Here is an 18,479-nt window from a genome sequence, read left to right as displayed (position 1 = left end):
CCTGTGAAACTGCAACCTTGCAAGAGTCAGCAAATTCTGGAGGAGAGTTTTAAAAAAAATTAATAAATTGGCATCATCAGGTTAAGTCTACATCAATGAAATAAATGGAGACAGGAAATGGGACTAAAAGGGAGACACTTTCTGATTGCTTTCTAATCAAAACTTCAAAAGGCTATGTAATATTACTTTTGCTGCATTTGATGGGGAGATAACTAAAAGATTAACCTAGGTGCAAAAGTATACCTTTTGAACTGAATTTTTAAAAATTAGTTAATGGGATGTGGGCGTCACTGGCAAGGGCAACATTTATTGCCCATCTTCATTTTAGCTGAGGATAGTGCCAGCAAGCATGCAAGACAGACGAAACAAAACATTAAGCTCCCCAACGGCCAAGTGAATAAAGGCATCGCTTGGTATAGCACGAAGCTATACAGACCGGAAGGCTATTCCCAATTCATTGCCGTGTCAGCAAGACACCCGAGGGTTGTAAGTACCATGGAACCACACCAACAACAGAAGGGACAGAAAATTGAATACAAAAATGTCTATGCACATATCAGGTTCTGGCTTGTGTGGATACAAAGCCCAAAAAATGATTACTGTGACAGGAATCAGGTCTCTTGGCAGCAAGTGCTGGAAGAAGCCAGTATCATGGAATTGTACCACGGTGCAAGTCAGCATTTTCAGGAAAAGAGGGGGGAAACCAATGTTTTATTTTTAAAAACCATTTTATTCTTTATTCTGTGAAAACTTCCAAGTTGTTAGCTGCTTGTGATCTCTTATACATACATATATACCACACACAGCCATACTTTGGTCAGTAAGTGTACAAAGGCAAATTGGGAGCCATGAGAAATATGGGTCTGACTCCCATATGCAACTATAAATCCACCAAATAATTTGTATTTTTAATTTTTTTTTAAAGCAGTAAATGGTGAGCTTCAGAATCAAATTTGGTGCGGCAAAAAAAATCTCGGCACCAGCCAGTCAGTCTCCTGTTTTACAGCTTTAAACACTCTTACCAGAAATTAGAGCTTCTCTTCAGTGAGAGAAAACTTATGTTGAATCATGTACCCATACAATTTTTTTTTTTTTTTTTAAATACTCGTTTCGGTTTTAGTATGACAAGCAGCAGCCTAAACTGAAGGATGGCAGGGGAAAAGCACCATATTTTTCACTACCACACCCATATTTTTCTTCTGGCTGAAGTAGCAAACAAATTAAATATCCACAAGTTTGTTGACATCCTCAAAGGCTTAGAGAAATATGAGTTTTCATTACAGGTACAGTGTCGAGAATCCAGAGTTCCGGAAGCCGGAATGTTCCGGAATCCGGACCGATCAGTGGCTGGGTCGTCCGGAATCCGCAAAATGTTCTGGAAGTGCAGACCAGACGACCCTGCCGATCTCGGGCCTTGCCCGCGGGCCCGCCCGGAAAGCAACCTCCTTGGCGGGGTCGGACAGCCTCTCGGCGGGAAACCCCCCCACCCTTTCTGACGTTCCGAAATCCGGAAATACCCGAACCTGGACTCTGGGGTTTTCGGATTAGTGACGTCAGAAAGCAAATCGAAAGTCCGGAAAAGCCCGGAATCCGGAACGGCCTCAGTCCCAAGGGATCCGGATTTTAGTCGCTACACCTGTGCCAAGACAATGCTGGCGGCTCTTTAGAATCCTACAGAAGATTATTTCCTATTTTTAACAATGGTCTCAAACATATTTTCTTCCAATAAATAACTTACATTTATATACGCCTTTAACGTAGTAACTCATCCCAAGGTGCTTCACTGGAGTGTCATAAAACTAAATTTGACACCGAGCCACATAAGGAGATATTACAACAGATGACCAAAAGCTTGGTCGAAGAGGTATGTTTTAAGGAGCAGAGAGGTGTAGAGAGGTGTAGAGAGGCAGAGAGGTTTAGGGAGGGAATTCCAGAGCCTGGGACCGAGGCAGCTGAAGGCATGGTGTAAACATCAGATTTAGTGACTTATAGCTCCTTAAAGTTGGGTTTCTGCCCCTTCCTAAATTGGCAATATATTATAGCTTCTTACCTTTGTGTCGTATTTCAAAAAAAGCTCAAAAAATTCTCAAGTGTAACTCATCAGATCCTGTGCCCCAGTTACCTTCAATTCCCCACGGTGCCTTACAAGTTTTGATGGCTGATATCTACTTCATTATAACTTCCTCTGGTATTGCAACCATCCTGCTCAGGATTTGGAAAGCTCTCTCAGAACTCTTTCATAACAGAGACGGAAAGTTATTTAAGTGACTCACCCATTTCCTGGTCTTCAGCTATTATGCTGCCCTTCCTACTCTATGGAGGACTGATGCAGGTTTCAACTTGCGGCTTACTGCAAATGTAATTGTCAGCCGTAGCTCAGTGGCAGCACTCTCACCTCGGAGTCAGATGGCTGTGGAGTCAAGTTGCACTCCAGAGATTGGAGCACGATCTAGGCTGACGCTCCAGTGCAGTATTATGCAGAAGGAGTGCTGCACTGTCAGAGCTGCTGTCTTTCAGATGAAACATTAAACCTGCTCTCAGGTGGGTGTAAAAGATCCCATGACACTATTTCAAAGAAGAGCAAGAGAGCAATCCCTGGTGTCCTGGCCAATGTTTATCCCTCAATCAACATAACAAAAACAACACATTATCTGCTCATCATCACGTTGCTGTTTGTGCGCAAATTGGCTGCTGCGTTTCCTGCATTACAACAGTGACTATACTCCAAAAGTATTTCATTGGTTGCAAAGCACTTTGGGACACCAGAGGCCGTGAAAGGCGCAAAACAAATGCATGTTGTGTCTCTTTCTTCTTCCAACAGATTTTAGCATCAATAAACATTTCCCACAATCAACAACTTCAGTTGATTTTCTGTTCCACTCATTTGCTTTTTCCTTTCACCTGTTCTGGACTCTTGCATTCCACTATTTGGGTTTTGCTTTAATTATTAATCTTTTGTTCTTTGCTGGGACAGAGTTTTGATTCAGATTCATATTTACAGCCTACACGGTTTAACTTGTGATCCAGCAAATTCCAATTGATCCCCTCTCATTCTCTTCTCATCACACCAAAGTGTCTCTTTACACAGTCTGGCTCTCTCCCACATGTAATTACCTGTACGTGCAGTGCTACCATGTGTGATGACAAAATGGAAGAATTCTGCCTGTGGGGCACGGAACTTCTGGTATTATATAGTTTGCTGACGGCATCAAGTTATTCGCCCAAGTGAGCAGTCAAGTTTGGTACAGTCTACAATAGGACAAGCTGTTGATGGAAATGGTCCATTCTTGGGTCATACTTTATGCTCATGTAATTGAATGTGAAGCACTAAAAATTTCATACCAGCTATTAGGCAAAAAATGGAAACCAATTATACCAATGGTCCTTCATGAAACATACAAAATAGGTGCAGGAGCAGGCCATCCGGCCCTTCGAGCCTGCACCACCATTCAATATGACCATGGCTGAAATATTATATGTTGAGTAACAATTTAACATGAACCTGCACAAAACAGTGAACCTACATGGTTTTCATATAAAAACAAATCCCCAAACTATGGGATCTTGCTGTGCGTGAATTGGTTGCCGCATTTCCTACATGACAACAGTGACTAGTTGTAAAGTGTTTTGTAATGTCCTGAGGTTGTGAAAGGTACTATATAAATACAAGTCTTTATGACTGCTGAGTACCTACTTAGCAGCCTGCCTCACTGAAATATATTTCCCAAAGGAATCTTCATAAACTATTGCAAAATAATTAGTAAAATTCTTCCACGTGTAGAAAACAATGTCACAATCCATTGCAGCACCTGGCAGTTTACCATAAAATATTCACAATAAAACTATTGTGTTTTTTTTTTAGTAGCTGCCTGCTCTCTGTTCCTTGCCCTTCCCCTCTCCAGCTATCCTATTTAGATCATGTACTCTTCACCCTTAAAGGGATTTCAAGGATGCCCCTACCTGATGAGCTTGTTTCTCCGGACAGTATGCCTTTTCTTAAATTTACTACAAGAGCCGACAGGGTTGCAGAGTGTCATTAAATGAAAAAAAACAACAAAAGTGCCAGCTTTTAAAAGGGCACAGCTAATAGAAAACTTAAACAAAAACAAAAGGAAACATGACTTACTTAATATTTACACTATCCGAACATTTTATTCCCTGCAGCGCCCACTAGTCACGGAAAGCCTCAAGCATACCAGTGGACACCACGTGCTCCCTCTCCAGGGCCACCCAGGCACGGGCAAGACTGCAGAAGAGAGGCAAGCAGGCAGCCAGAGCGACCACCCACACATGTGGAACCTAAAGCAGACCCACTCCAGACAGTATGTGGTAAGGGAGTCAGAGATTTTTTCAGGACTTCAATACCAGAACCACTTGGATCTAAAAGATTTTGGTAGCACTGTTTCTTCCCCTCCCCACCAATACATAACCCACAACATTTCAATCCTGCTGAGCTTCAGCGCCATTCTTTAAATTTTGAAAATGTAACCATTACATTATGTGCATAAATTTGGAACATATAACCTTTACAATATATGCAAAATGTTCTGCACTTTAGCCCAACCCTCTGATGTGATCACAATTCCCACAGGCGGACCCGAGCGAGAGCTGAGCGGGGATAAAGAGTGCATGCCCGAGACCACAGACTGAGCTGAGCGAGAGCAGAATGGGGATAAAGAGCACGGAGAGTGCAGGCCCAGGAGAGAGCAATAGTGGTCGGGGATTCGATAGTTAGTGGAACAGAAAGGAGTTTCTGCAGCTGTAGACATGACTCGAGGATGGTATTTTGCCTTCCTGTTGCCAGGGTTAAGGATATCTGAGCGTCAACAGAACATGCTGAGGAGGGAGGGTGAACAGCCAGAGGTCGTGGTCCATATCGGTAGAAAGAGGGATGAGGTCCTGCAGACAGATTTTAGGGAGTTAGGAAAGAGATTAAAGAGTAGGAACTCAAAAAGGTAGTAATCTCCGGATTACTCAGTGAGTACAGAAATAGGAGAATAGAGCAGATGAATGCATGGCTGGAGAGAATAGTGCAGGAGGGAGGGCTTCAGATTCCTGGGGCATTGGGTCCAGTTCTGGGGGAGGTAGGACCTGTACAAGCCAGACAGGTTGCACCTCAACAGCGCCAGAACCAATATCCTCACAGGGAGGTTTGCCAGTGCTGTTGGGGAGGGTTTAAACTAATTTGGCAGGGGGATAAGCACCAGGATGTAACATTCGAAAAGAGGAATAAAGTGCTCAAAGGATTCGGAGAGGCAGAGCACTAAAGTAAGAAATAGTAAGGTACTAGGTGGGGTCAATCTAAGAAAATACAGGATGGTCTAAAATGGGTTTACACTGTATATGTATGTGAGCGCACGAAGCGCAATAAACAAGGTAAGTGAGCTGCAGGCACAAATAGCCACATGGGAATATGATGTGGCAATAACCGAGGCCTGGTTCAAAAAAGGGCAGGATTGGATATTAAATATTCCTGGTTGTAAGGTGCTTAGGAATTTTAGGGAAGAAAAGATAGGAGGTGATGTGGCAATTTTAGTCAAGGAGAATGTTACAGTGCTGGAGAGGGAGGATGTCCTGGAGGGGTCAAGGACAGAATCTATATGGCGAGAGTTAAGACATAAGACAGGTGCCATTACACTACTAGGTGTTTTCGAAAGACCACCAAATAGTGGGAAAGATATGGAGGAACAAATTTGCAAAGAAATTACAGAGAGGTGCAAGAAATATAGAGTTGTAATAATGGGGAACTTCAACTATCCTAATATAGATTGGGATCATAATAGTGTTAAGGGCAGAGAAAGGGAATAACTTCTGAAGTATGTTCAGGAGAACTTTCTTGATCAGTATGTTTCCAGCCCGATGAGGCAGGCGGCATTGCTGGATCTGGTTCTAGGGAATGAGGTAGGTCAAGTGGAGCAAGTGTCAGTAGGTGAACATTTCAGGAACAGTGATCATAGTATCATAAGGTTTACATTAGCTATGGAAAAGGACATGGAGCAATCTAGAGTAAAAATGTTTAACTGGGGGAATGCCAAGGCCCAGGTAAACTGGAATCAAAGATTGGCTGGCAAAACTATTGGCTGCCAAAAACTGTAATGGAACAATGGGCTGCATTTAAAGAGGAAATAGTTCAGGTACAGTTGAGGTACATTCCCACTAGGGGGGAAAGGCAGGGCAACTAAAGTCAGGGGTCCATGGATGACAAAACTGATAGACAATATGATGAAACAGAAAGAGAGCATGTATAACAGAGGTCAGGTTGCAAATACATCTGAGAATCAGGCAAGCTGACACAAATGTGCGACAGCTTCATAGTGTGCGACTGGGTGACGTCATCAGGACCCAGGTCGCCGTTTGGAGCGTGGACAGGAACATCGGCTGGGCCCTGGTATAGCAGAGTAGTGGGAAGGTTGTGGTGGACTTGCGATAAGTGAGCGGGGTAGAGGAGCGATGAGGGATCATGGCTGAGATTTGGTGGGTGATTGTGGCGGAGGTTCTGTGAATGTTTGGTGCGAAGGTGCAGCGGGAGAGGTGTGACGAGCGTTTTTGTGGCGGAGGAGCGGCGAGAAATTGTGGCGGAGCTGCAGCGAATGAGGGTACGGGGCCCAGAAGAGTCCAGGGGCAGCACGGGCCTGCCCACATGCGATGTGTGCACGCACTAGGTCCATGTAGCAGAGCAGGTCTCCAGTCAGCCTGGTTAATCCTTGTCACTGGATAAAGGCCTAGCTCAGTCAAGCCCGTGTGGTGGCTGATGTGCAACGGACACCACACGTTAAAAAAAGCCACGCACAGGCATCTTCCACCCCTTCAATTGGAGTTCAGGACTGGAACATCGGGTCCTTCATTGAAACATCTGTGAACTCTTGTGGAAGCAAGTCATCCTCATTCAAGGGACCGCCTATGATGATGATGATATAGAAAGGTCAGAGGAGAAGTGAAAAATAAAATGAGGGGCAAAGAAACTTTGAAAATAGAATTGCAGCCAACATAAAAGGTAATCCAAAAGTCTTCTATAGGCATATAAATAGTAAACGAGTAGTAAGAGGAAGGTTGGGCCGATTTGGGATCAAAAGGCAGACCGATGCATGGAGGCAGAGGGTACAGCTGAGGTACTAAACGATTACTTTGCATCAGTCTTCACCAAGGACGAGAATGCTGCCATAGACAGAGTGAAGGAAGAGGTAGTGGAGACACTTGATAGGATAAAAATTCATAAAGAGGCGGTATTAGAAAGGCTGGCTATAAATCATCAGGAGCAGATGGGATGCATTCTAGGATGTTGAGGGAATTGAGGGTGGAAATCATGGAAGTACTGGCCATGATATTCCAATCCTCTGTAGATATGGGGATGATGCCAGAGAACTGGAGAATTGCAAATATTACACAATTGTTCAAAAAAGGGTGTAAAGATAAACCCAGCAACTACAGGCCTGTCAGTTTAACCTTAGCAGTAGGGGAGCTTTGAGAAACAGTGATCAGGGACAAAATTGTCACTTTGATAGGTATGGATTAATTAAGGAAAGCCAGCACAGATTTGTTAATGGCAAATCGTTTTTAACCAACATGATCGAGTTTTTTGTTGAGGTAATGCGGTGTACAGGGATTTCCAAGAGGCTTTCGATAAAGTGATATATAATAGGCCTGGCAGCAAAGTTGTTGAAGCCCAATGAATAAAAAGGACAGTGGCTGCATGGATACGAAAATGGCTAAGTGACAGGAAACAGACAGTAGTAGTGAATGGTTGTTTCTCGGACTGGAGGGTGGTGTGTTCCCAGGGGTCGGTTCTACGACCACTTGCTTTTCTTGATACATATTGATGACTTGGACGTGGGTGTACAGAGCACAATTTCAAAATTTGCAAATGACACAAAACTTGGAATTATAGCGAACAGTGAGGAGGAGAGTGATAGACTTCAGGAAGACATAGACAGGCTGGTTAAATGGGTGGAAACGTGGCAAATGAAATTTAACACAAAAAGTGTGAAGTGATGCATTTTGGTTGAAAAAATGGAGAGGACATATAAACTAAATGGTACAATCCTAAAGGGGGAGCACGAACAGAAAGACCTGGTGGTATGTGTGCACAAATCATTGAAGGTGGCAGGGCAGGTTGAGAAAGCAGTTAAAAAGGCTTACAGGATCCTGGACTTCATAAATAAAGGTCTGGAGTACAAGTGTGTGTAAATGATGATGACCCTGTATAAAATGTCGGTTCGGCCCCAGCTGGAATATTGTGACCAATTCTGGGCACCACACTTTAGGAAGGATGTGAAGGCTTTCGAGAAGGTGTAGAAAAGATTTACGAGAATGATTCCAAGAATGAGGCGCTTCAATTACGTTGATAGACTGGAGAAGCTGGGGTTGTTCTCCTTGCAGCCGAGAAGATTGAGAGGGGAACATAACGTAAGAAATAAGCGCAGGAGGCGGCCATTCTGCCCCTCGAGCCTGCTCCACCATTTAATAAAATCATGGCTGATCTGATCTTGGGCTCAAATCCACTTCCCATAACCCTTCACTCCTATATCGTTCAAAAATCTGTCTTTCTCCGCCTTAAATATATTCAATGACCCAGGCTCCACAGCTCTCTGGGGCAGAGAATTCCACAGATTTACAACCCTCTGAAGAAATTCCTCCTCATCTCAGTTCTAAATTGGATACCCCTTATTCTGAAACTATGCTCCCTAGTTCCAGATTCCACCACGAGTGGAAATATCTTCTCTGCATCCACCCTGTTGAACCTCCTCAGTATATTATATGTTTCAATAAGATCACCTCTCATTCTTCTGAACTCCAATGTGTATAGGCCCAACCTTCCTTCATAAGTCAACCCCTTCATTTCAGCAATCAACCGAGTGAACCTTCTCTAAACAGCCTCCAATGCAAGTATATCCCTCCTTAAATAAGGAGACCAAAACTATATGCAGTACTCCAGGTGTGGCCTCACCAATACCCTGTACAGTTATAGCAAGACTTTCCTGCTTTTATACTCTATCCCCCTTGCAATAAAGGCCAACATTCCATTCGCCTTACTGATTACTTGCTATACCTGCATACTAATTTTGTGTTTCACATGCACAACAACCCACAGGTCCCTTAAAATGAAGCATTTTGTAATCTCTCTCTATTTAAATATGAAGATTTGGTAGAGGTGTTCAAAATCATGAGGCGTCTGGACAGAAGAGAGAGAGAGAGAGAGAGAGAGAGAGAGAGAGAGAAACTGTTCCCATTGGCAGAAGGGTTGAGAACCAGAGGACACAGATTTATGGTGATTGGCAAAAGAACCAAAGACGGTGTAAGAAAAAAAAACTTGTTTACGCAGCGAGTGGTTGGGTTATGGAATGCACTGCCTGAAAATGTGGTGGAGGCAGACTCAATTTTATCTTTCAAGAGATTTGGATAAATATCTGAAGGAAAATGATTTGCAGGGCTATGGGGAAAGGGCAGGAGTGGGACTAGCTGAGAGTCAGCACAGGCTCGACGGGCCAAATGGCCCTTCTTCCATGCTGTACCATTCTATGATTCTAATTAGATGTTCATCACATCAAATGAGGTTTTAATGAAAACCAGCTCTTTTGTTTTTAATTTTTTTTTAAATGTCACAAACAATTTATTCTATTAAAATAAAGACCCGAATTGGAACCTCAACTTCGAGTACTGTATATTGCCTCTGCTAGACTCAATGAATAGTTCCACTGAGAATGTGGTGGGCAGACTTTCGGTCAATATTCAGTGCAACCACAGAGAATTTGCAGTATCTAAAGGGAAATGCCTTGAAGAAAAAGGTTTCCTAAATATCGGTTTACAAATACACAATGTAATAACAGTAAATGCCATCCAATGGTATACAGCCAAGCAATGTCTTCTATTTCAAGTGACACCAAGCTCGTAAACACTGCTCTAAATTTTTAGATTTAATTTATTAACTATTACAATATGCAAGAGGATATGTTCTTGATCTGGGATTTAGATGCATGATAAAAAGTGCACTGTTCAATTGCACTAAAGGCATTCGACCCCCACCCCACCCCTACCACTGGAGTTTCACTGAAGTGTGAGGGTGGGTGTGCGAAATTACACCAAAGATACTTGAACTGTAAACAAAACACCCCCTTTAAAGATTCAATCCTCCCCAACTTGGGTTGTGTCTCAAAGGTGTATTCAGCACCAGGTTTAAGTACTGTTTTACAAAGGCCCAAGTATCACAAAATTAGTGCATCACTTAAATAATATTATTTACACTAAACACTATTCTGTGGTGCCCACCAGTCACGAAGGCTTCAAGCATACCGGCGGACACCACGTGCTCCCCCTCCAGGGCCACCCAAACAAGGCGGCAGAGAGGCAGGCAGCGAGAGCAACCACCCATACATGTCCAACCTGGACCAGCCATTAACTTAAGTGCAAGTTTTGCTGAATGGACTAAGCCTAATGACAATACTAATTAAATTATAGTATTGACTAATTCTACATGATGTGCAATATAGGCTGTTAGCAATTTTTTTTAAAAAAACATTCCACGCGTGAATAAGTGTGTGCTCCAACTGGTCATTGAAAAACGACGGAGCATTAGATTTTGCCTTATACAAATACAACTAGCAGCATGCTGTATAGAGGATATTCCCAGAGCAACTGGAAATTCAAGTAAAATTTATTAATATGTACTTGCATACCCTCATCCATGCCTTTGTTACCTCTAGACCAGACTACTCCAATGCTCTCCTGGCCGGCCTCCCATTTTGCACCCTCCATTACCTTGAACTCATCCAAATCCTGTAGCCTAACTCTCTCCAAGTCCCGTTTTCCCATCACCCCTGTACTCACTGACCTACATTGACCAGGTCGCAAGTGCAGCCTTCGGCCGCCTGAGGAAAAAAGCGTTTGAAGATCAGTCCCTCAAAACTGTCACCAAGCTCATGGTCTACAAGGCCGTAGTAATACCCACCCTCCTGTATGGCTCAGAGACGTGGACTATGTACAGTAGACACCTCAAGTCGCTGGAGAAATACCACCAGCGATGTCTCTGCAGGATTCTGCAAATCCCCTGGGAGGACAGACGCACAAACATTAGCGCCCTTGTCCAGGCCAACATCCCCAGCATTGAAGCACTGACTACACTTGATCAGCTCCGCTGGGCAGGCCACAGTCCGCATGCCAGACACGAGACTCCCAAAGCAAGCGCTCTACTCGGAACTCGTCCACGGCAAACGAGCCAAAGGCAGGCAGAGGAAACGTTACCTCAAAGCCTCCTTGATAAAGTGCGACATCCCTATTGACACCCGGGAGTCCTTGGCCATAGACCGCCCTAAGTGGAGGAAGTGCATTTGGGAGGGCGCTAAGCACCAAGTATCGTCGTCGAGAGCATAGAAATACGCAGGCAGCAGGAGCGTGCGGCAAACCAGGCTCCCTGCCCATCCTTTCCCTCAACGACTGTCTGTCCGACCTGTAACAGAGACTGTGGTTCTCGTATTGGACTGTTCAGCCACCCAAGAACTCATGCTAAGAATGGAAGCAAGTCTTCCTCGATTCCGAGAGACTGCCTATGATGATGACATTGACTCTCTCGGTCCAGCAACATCTCAAGTATAAAATTCTCACCTGGTTTTCAAATCCATCCATGGCCTCGCCCCTCCCCATCTCTGTAATCTCCTCCAGCCCGACAATCCTTTCCCCCACCACCCCCCTCCCCCAGAGATCTCTGCCTTCCTCCAATTCTGGTTTCTTGCACATTCCCGGTTTTCAACGCTCTACCATTGGCGGCCATGCCTTCAGCTGCCTAGGCCCCAAGCTCTGAAATTCCCTCCCTAAACCTCTCTAGCTCTCCCTCCTCCAAGACACTCCTTAAAACCAACCTCTTCCATTATTTGTTCTAATATATCCTTGTGGTTTGGTGTCAAATTTTCTTTGATAACACTCCTGTGAAGTGCCTGGAGAAGTTTTACCAAGTTAAAGGCGCTATATAAATGCAAGTGTTTGATTTTGTTATACTATCTCGTGTCTTTATTTTTCTACATTTGTTTTAGTTACTAGATTTAATTAACTAAGTATAACTAATGGAAATGTCTGATCAGAAGGGGGAAAAGGATTGCACAATACAATACTTTAGCCGTTCACCATTCATTCTTGTTGAAGGATGATATCATGAGGTCACTTATGTCTTGCTCAGCAAACTACTTAATGTCACAATTGATCAATTCATGGCAGCAAGCTAATTAAGTCAATCATTTTCCACTGCATACTTGTTCTGACTATGACTTCAAGTACAAGTTCAATACAGATGGTACCCCAATTTAGATTTGCATGAAATTCAATCCAGACTTTTAGATTAATGTAACAATTTGTAAGTGCTTTCTATACCTGATACATTACAGCAATCATTTGTCTCACTTAAAATGTTGTCCTTGAATATGTGTTTCCCAAGTTAACAATGTACCATGCACTGACTGGAGTTGTAACCTTTGCAGCGTTTCAGCGGGTGGACTGGCGCTCTCAAGATATTTTTGCACACAATTTTGGCTCCCAACACCACCCATCTCCTGAGGTTGAGGGGGGAGGAGGAACGGGTGCGGGGGGGGGGGCGGTAAGAAGTGAGAGTGAGTTAGTCAGAGTCAGTTCCAAGCACCAATATCAGATCAACCAGTGCATTGTAAAAGTTTTTTTTTAAAAAGAAAAGATATTCCAGTATAAAGCCAGTGTCAGGCTTTGTCTCGTAGTATTGCTTCAAAAGGCAGAATCAGGCCATTGTTAAAGCTGAATGTTTTGGATGACAAAGACAAACTTCAGACATCATGGCGATAAAGCATATACACAATGCTAAGATAAAAAGGAAAAAGAGAATTGCAAATATTGGAAATCTGAAATAAAACAGAAATGCAGAAAATATACAGCAAGTTGGTAGTTTCCAGATTTGATGAAGAAGCAACACCAAGACATTACTGTCTAAAAAGTGAAAAGATACAGGGTACACCCCTAGATGTTAACCTGTCAGAGCCATAAACTGCTGCTGATAGAGAAAACTTCAAAATGCTGGTAATAGCAGGTCAGTCAGCATTCATGAGAGAAAATGCAGGTTATGACATTTTAGATATGTATCCTGATGGAAGGTTTCCCACCCAAATGCCACAACCTATCTTTTCTCTCCATAGATGTTGATTGACGTGTGTATCTTCAGCATGTGTTATCTACTTTGCTGGGCTTCAGAAACATGGTTCTTGAGCTCAATGGATTTTACACACACCCAAAATTCCTTTAAATCTTTGACAAGCAGATTTGTTCAAATGCTTAACAACGGTCTTGAACAGTGCAGAAGTATTTAGTGAACAAGCGTAGAAATAACATTTTAAAATCACATGCAAGGCACAGCTATATTCTGAATAAATCTTTCAAAAATAAATGCAGAATCAAAATTATTTGATAATATTTGCATATGGGAAAAGTCCAAATCCTGAAATACTACAAAACATTGGCAAATGATCCAACGTACTGAGATCTAATGCCATAACTAATGAATTGTAGCTCTTTACCCATGATGCCCCATATTGTCGATTTCCAATCCATTCAGAGCCAGATGAGTCCCCGAAAGTGGTGCAGAGAAACATTAATATTGTTTTAAAAATGCTATGTATATCCAGGGTGGTCTCATGCCCCATCCAGAGGCTGGCTAAAGAGGCGCATTTCATCTCCCTACTCAGTTGTGAAATGGTACATTGAAAACAATAATAGTGGTTATAGTACTGTACTGGAGTAACAACCCAGGGTTGTGGAGTTCAAATCCTACCATGGCAATTGGTGAAATAGATCCTACATTACTACAGTAACTACACTCCAAAAGTACTTCATTGTCGGTAATGCGCTTTGAGACATCTGGAGATCATGAAAGGTGCTATATAAATCTAAGTCTTTCTTTTTACAAAATTAAAATTAAAAACAAATCTAGTAATATGCTGGCTAGCATCAGAAAATGAAAACAGTCAGCTTGTAAAAACGCAGTTGGTTCATTCTTGCCCTTCAGGAAAGGTAACCTACCACGCCTACAGGTGATTCCAGTCCAGTCCCAATGTAGTTGACTCAAATAACAATCGTTTAAGGAGAAGGCCCACCACATCCTCTGGGCAACTGGGGATGGGCAATAAATGCAGCCTTGCCAGCACCACTCACATCCCATCATCAAATAATTGAAAGGAGTACTTTTTTTTTAAACTTTCGAAGAAATCTTACTAAAAATACAAAAACAATTATGGGAATTAAAATAAGTAAAGGCAGCAAAGTGGGGCACGGTGAGTCAAAGGTGCTCCCTGTACAAATCAGGCCTCAGTGCATGATTTCCAACATGCCTGCACTATTAAACCGAAGAGCAGTGAGCAGCCATCTGTCCGCATATTCCGGAGAGAGATACCCCACTTTTCTTCTTAAAAAAAGAGAATGCTGTGTCCTTTCAGACCTTCCTAAAACTATGATGTAATCTTTAACCCATAACCCTCTTGCCTCACCCTACCAGCTGTTTGTCGCGAGTATACAAAGCAAAGAGCGGCCCATATTTAATGCTCCAACAGAAACAGGAGGTGGTTGTGGCAACACTGCTGTGTTTACAGTGCCTAATTTCTTACTTTCAAGTAAGAGATCAGGCATATGGTTCTTTTTAAACAGTGGGAGTTCTACAAGACTGTTACATTCACAGCTCCCATCAAGAGAACCAACAGAATGGAGTCTATGAGCAAAATAAAAAGACCACCACCTATATCTGTAAAAAAACCAAAATAGATGAAGCACAAAAAAAATGACAGACAGGAAGAGACTTGGAGCTCCATCCAGGTGGCCCACGCAAATGTGACTTCTTGGAATACATGCACTCCCACGCACCCATGTAATCTCCTGGGAAAAGGCAAAAAACTGGATAACCCAATCCAATTAGGGAAAAAAAATCTGTACAATTGCTCCCCAACTCCCTTAGGCGATCAAAACTAGCCCAAGAGACTAATGAGGCCCTCATTAATGTGATAACAGTACCTATCTCTGTCTCAGCCAGAAACAGGTCCAATTCGTGCTTGAAGGAACTCAGCGATTCAGCGTTCACGACAAGAGTCGGCAGCCTGTTCAATACATACACACGAGGTGGGAAAAGAACCACCTCCTGCCATCGAACATGGTTCGATCTTTACACAACATGAGATTGTGACCAATGGTCCTCCCTAACCCGTTTTGCTGAAACAAACTGTCTACTGAAATACAATCTAGTCTGTTCATCATCTTATAAGCCTCTATTGTGGAAATGTATTTTTATCTAAGCTGATACCACATGGTATTTTTGTGCCCTTTTTAATATATAACAAAATGGAGGCCTGGTCCTTCCAGAAATTTCTGCATAAAGCAGTCGGCTTGCATAAACAGCTAAACCTGGCTTGAAATGGCTGATAGCCACCAGACAGCTAGGAGGCAAGTCCTGCTGAGACAAGTACCGCCTCCCCCCCCCCCCCCCCCCGCCGCATGGTGCTCTCCTATTGTCTATACGACACCAGTTCCACGCCTCCCCACCCTTTTCGAAGTACTCAAACCACCAGCCATTATCTCTTGTAGAGACCTCATCCATTTGATGCAAAAAAGATAACTGACTAGGAAACTGGACAATCCTGACACAATGCAAGGCAGGTAATAGCTCATTACCACACTCATCGAATAATGGCCGGCTGGCCAACTAATAACCCTGACAAAAGGAAATATCTGGAAACCATGTCAGGACAAGGATGTAGTAATTAACTCTTTATCTGTATTCACTGACTGCGAGACAGAGCCAATACACAGGGAGAGGCCATAACTTGGGTTTTACTGTATAAATATCTCGTGAAATTGTACCATTTCGAAGGTATTCACTTAGCCATTGACTGATTGCGACCTTTTCCCTTGCTAGCAAGTAAATTAAAGAAACTTCTGCCGGAACTGAAGGTGTCCGAGTCATTTATCGGAGGTCGAGATTTCGACACTATCACCCCAAGTCTATGTTTCTCTAAAGTGTAGAGACACAGCACTTTGGCCCCAAGTTTCGCCATGATTTGTTCCTGATTTTTTAGGAGCAACTGGTGTAGAACGGAATATCTTAGAAATCTGAATTCTCGCCATTTAGTTTGCTCCAGTTCTAGTCAGTTAGAACAGTTTCACTTTGGAACAGAATTTTTTTCCAAAAGGGGGCGTGTCCGGCCACTTCCGCCTGTTTTCAAAGTTTCGTCAGTGAAAACTTACTCCAAACTAACTTAGAATAGAGTACGTGAAGATTTTTGTACGCTCGAAAAAACCTTGTCTACACTTTAGAAAATCAGGCGTAGGTTACAAATCAGGCGTAGGGAATGGGTGGGGGGGGGGTTTAAAGGGAAGTTTACAAACATTAAACACTTCAGTTTTACAAATAAAGAGCTATCATCAATAATAAATGATAAAAACATCAATAAATCAAAAAAAAATTAAGAAATCATTTTTTTTTTTAAATCAATAAAATAAAACATTTTCTACTTACCGACTGCAGCACCGGGAGCCCCCCGCTCCCCCCAGTGTGTGTCTATCTCTCATTCTCTGTCAGTGTCTGTGTTTCTGACAGCGAGGGGAGGGGGAGGGGGGGGAGAGGGGGGGAAGGAGGAGAAGGGGGAGGGGGGGAGGAGGAGGAAAAGGGGGGGGAAAGGAGATGGGGGGGGAGGAGGAGAAAAGAAATTGGGGGGAGGAGAAGAGGAGTTTGGGGGGGGGGGGGGGGGAGAGCGGAGAAAGAGGAGATGGGGGGGGGGAAGAAAAGAGGAGATGGGGGGGAAAGAGAGAAGAGGAGATGGGGGGGGGGAAGAGCGAGAGCGAGAGAGAGAGAGAGAGGATTGGGGGGGGGCGGGGAGAGAGAGAGAGGAGATCTGGAGGGGGGGTGGGGGAAGAGAGGAGAGGAGATTTTGGGGGGGGGGGGGGAAAGAGAGAGAGAGAGAGAGAGAGAGAGAGAGAGAGAGAGAGAGAGAGAGAGAGAGAGAGAGAGAGAGAGAGAGAGAGAGAGAAAGAAAGAAAAAGAGAGAGAGAGAGAGAGAGAGAGAGAGAGAGAGAGAGAGAGAGAGAGAGAGAGAGAGAGAGAGAAAGAAAGAAAGAAAGAAAGAAAGAAAGAGAGAGAGAGAGAGAGAGAGAGAGAGAGAGAGAGAGGAAGGAGAGGAGATTGGGGGGGGGGGGGGAAAGAGAGGCGAGAGGAGAGGAGATCGGGGGGGGGGGGGGAAGAAAGAGAGGGGGGAGAGATTTTAGGGGGGGGGGGGGGAGGCTTAATGGGCCAGGCCCGAGACTTCGGGCAGGGCCTGTCCCCAGCACCAGATTTACAGGTAGGTGGCGGTGGTAGGGAGGTCGGTTCGGGTCGGGGGAGTGAGGGGGTGGGAGGTGAGGTCAGGTCAGGGGGAAAGAGGTGAGGTCAGGTCAGGTCAGGGGGAAAGAGGTGAGGTCAGGTCAGGTCAGGGGGAAAGAGGTGAGGTCAGGTCAGGTCAGGGGGAAAGAGGTGAGGTCAGGTCAGGTCAGGGGGAAAGAGGTGAGGTCAGGTCAGGTCAGGGGAAAGAGGTGAGGTCAGGTCAGGTCAGGGGGAAAGAGGTGAGGGTCAGGTCAGGTCAGGGGGAAAGAGGTGAGGTCAGGGTCAGGTCAGGGGGAAAGAGGTGAGGTCAGGTCAGGTCAGGGGGGAAAGAGGTGAGGTCAGGTCAGGTCAGGGGAAAGAGGTGAGGTCAGGTCAGGGGGAAAGAGGTGAGGTCAGGTCAGGTTCAGGTCAGGGGAAAGAGGTGAGGTCAGGTCAGGTCAGGGGAAAGAGGTGAGGTCAGGGGGAAAGAGGTGAGGTGAGGTCAGGTCAGGGGGAAAGAGGTGAGGTCAGGTCAGGGGGAAAGAGGTGAGGTCAGGTCAGGGGGAAAGAGGTGAGGTCAGGTCAGGGGAAAGAGGTGAGGTCAGGTCAGGGGGAAAGAGGTGAGGTGAGGTCAGGTCAGGGGGAAAGAGGTGAGGTCAGGTCAGGGGGAAAGAGGTGAGGTCAGGTCAGGGGGAAAGAGGTGAGGTCAGGTAAGGGGAAAGAGGTGAGGTCAGGTCAGGGGGAAAGAGGTGAGGTCAGGTCAGGGGAAAGAGGTGAGGTCAGGTCAGGGGGAAAGAGGTGAGGTCAGGTCAGGGGAAAGAGGTGAGGTCAGGTCAGGGGGAAAGAGGTGAGGTCAGGTCAGGGGGAAAGAGGTCAGGTCAGGTCAGGGGGAAAGAGGTCAGGTCAGGTCAGGGGGAAAGAGGTCAGGTCAGGGGGAAAGAGGTCAGGTCAGGGGGAAAGAGGTCAGGTCGGGTCCCAGTCGGGGGGGCGGGGGAAGAGAGAGCGGGAGTCGGATCGGTGTCGGGTCCGGTCCAGGGGCTTGGAATACTATCTCTCTATGAGGTCAGGTCAGGGGGGGGAAAGAGTTCAGGTCGGGTTCCCAGTCGGGGGTGGCGGGGGGGGGGGAGAGAGAGAGCGGGAGTCGGATCGGGTGTCGGGT

At 44.7% G+C, this 18,479-nt stretch overlaps 1 protein-coding gene across 1 annotated transcript in view; it reads right to left on the bottom strand.

Annotated features, from left to right (window-relative positions):
* Nucleotides 1–2,115, bottom strand: part of kmt2ca (lysine (K)-specific methyltransferase 2Ca) — a 420,190-nt gene extending 418,075 nt beyond the window's left edge. Inside the window, exon 1 of the mRNA XM_070881651.1 lies at nt 2,051–2,115. The gene's annotated coding sequence lies outside the window, so the exon portion shown is untranslated. The remainder of the gene's footprint in view (nt 1–2,050) is intronic.
* Nucleotides 2,116–18,479: the final 16,364 nt, after the last annotated feature.

This window comes from Pristiophorus japonicus, chromosome 5 (genome assembly GCF_044704955.1).
Source record: "Pristiophorus japonicus isolate sPriJap1 chromosome 5, sPriJap1.hap1, whole genome shotgun sequence".
Classification (NCBI taxonomy): Eukaryota; Metazoa; Chordata; class Chondrichthyes; family Pristiophoridae; genus Pristiophorus; species Pristiophorus japonicus.
This window is presented reverse-complemented; position numbering and strand designations above follow the sequence as displayed.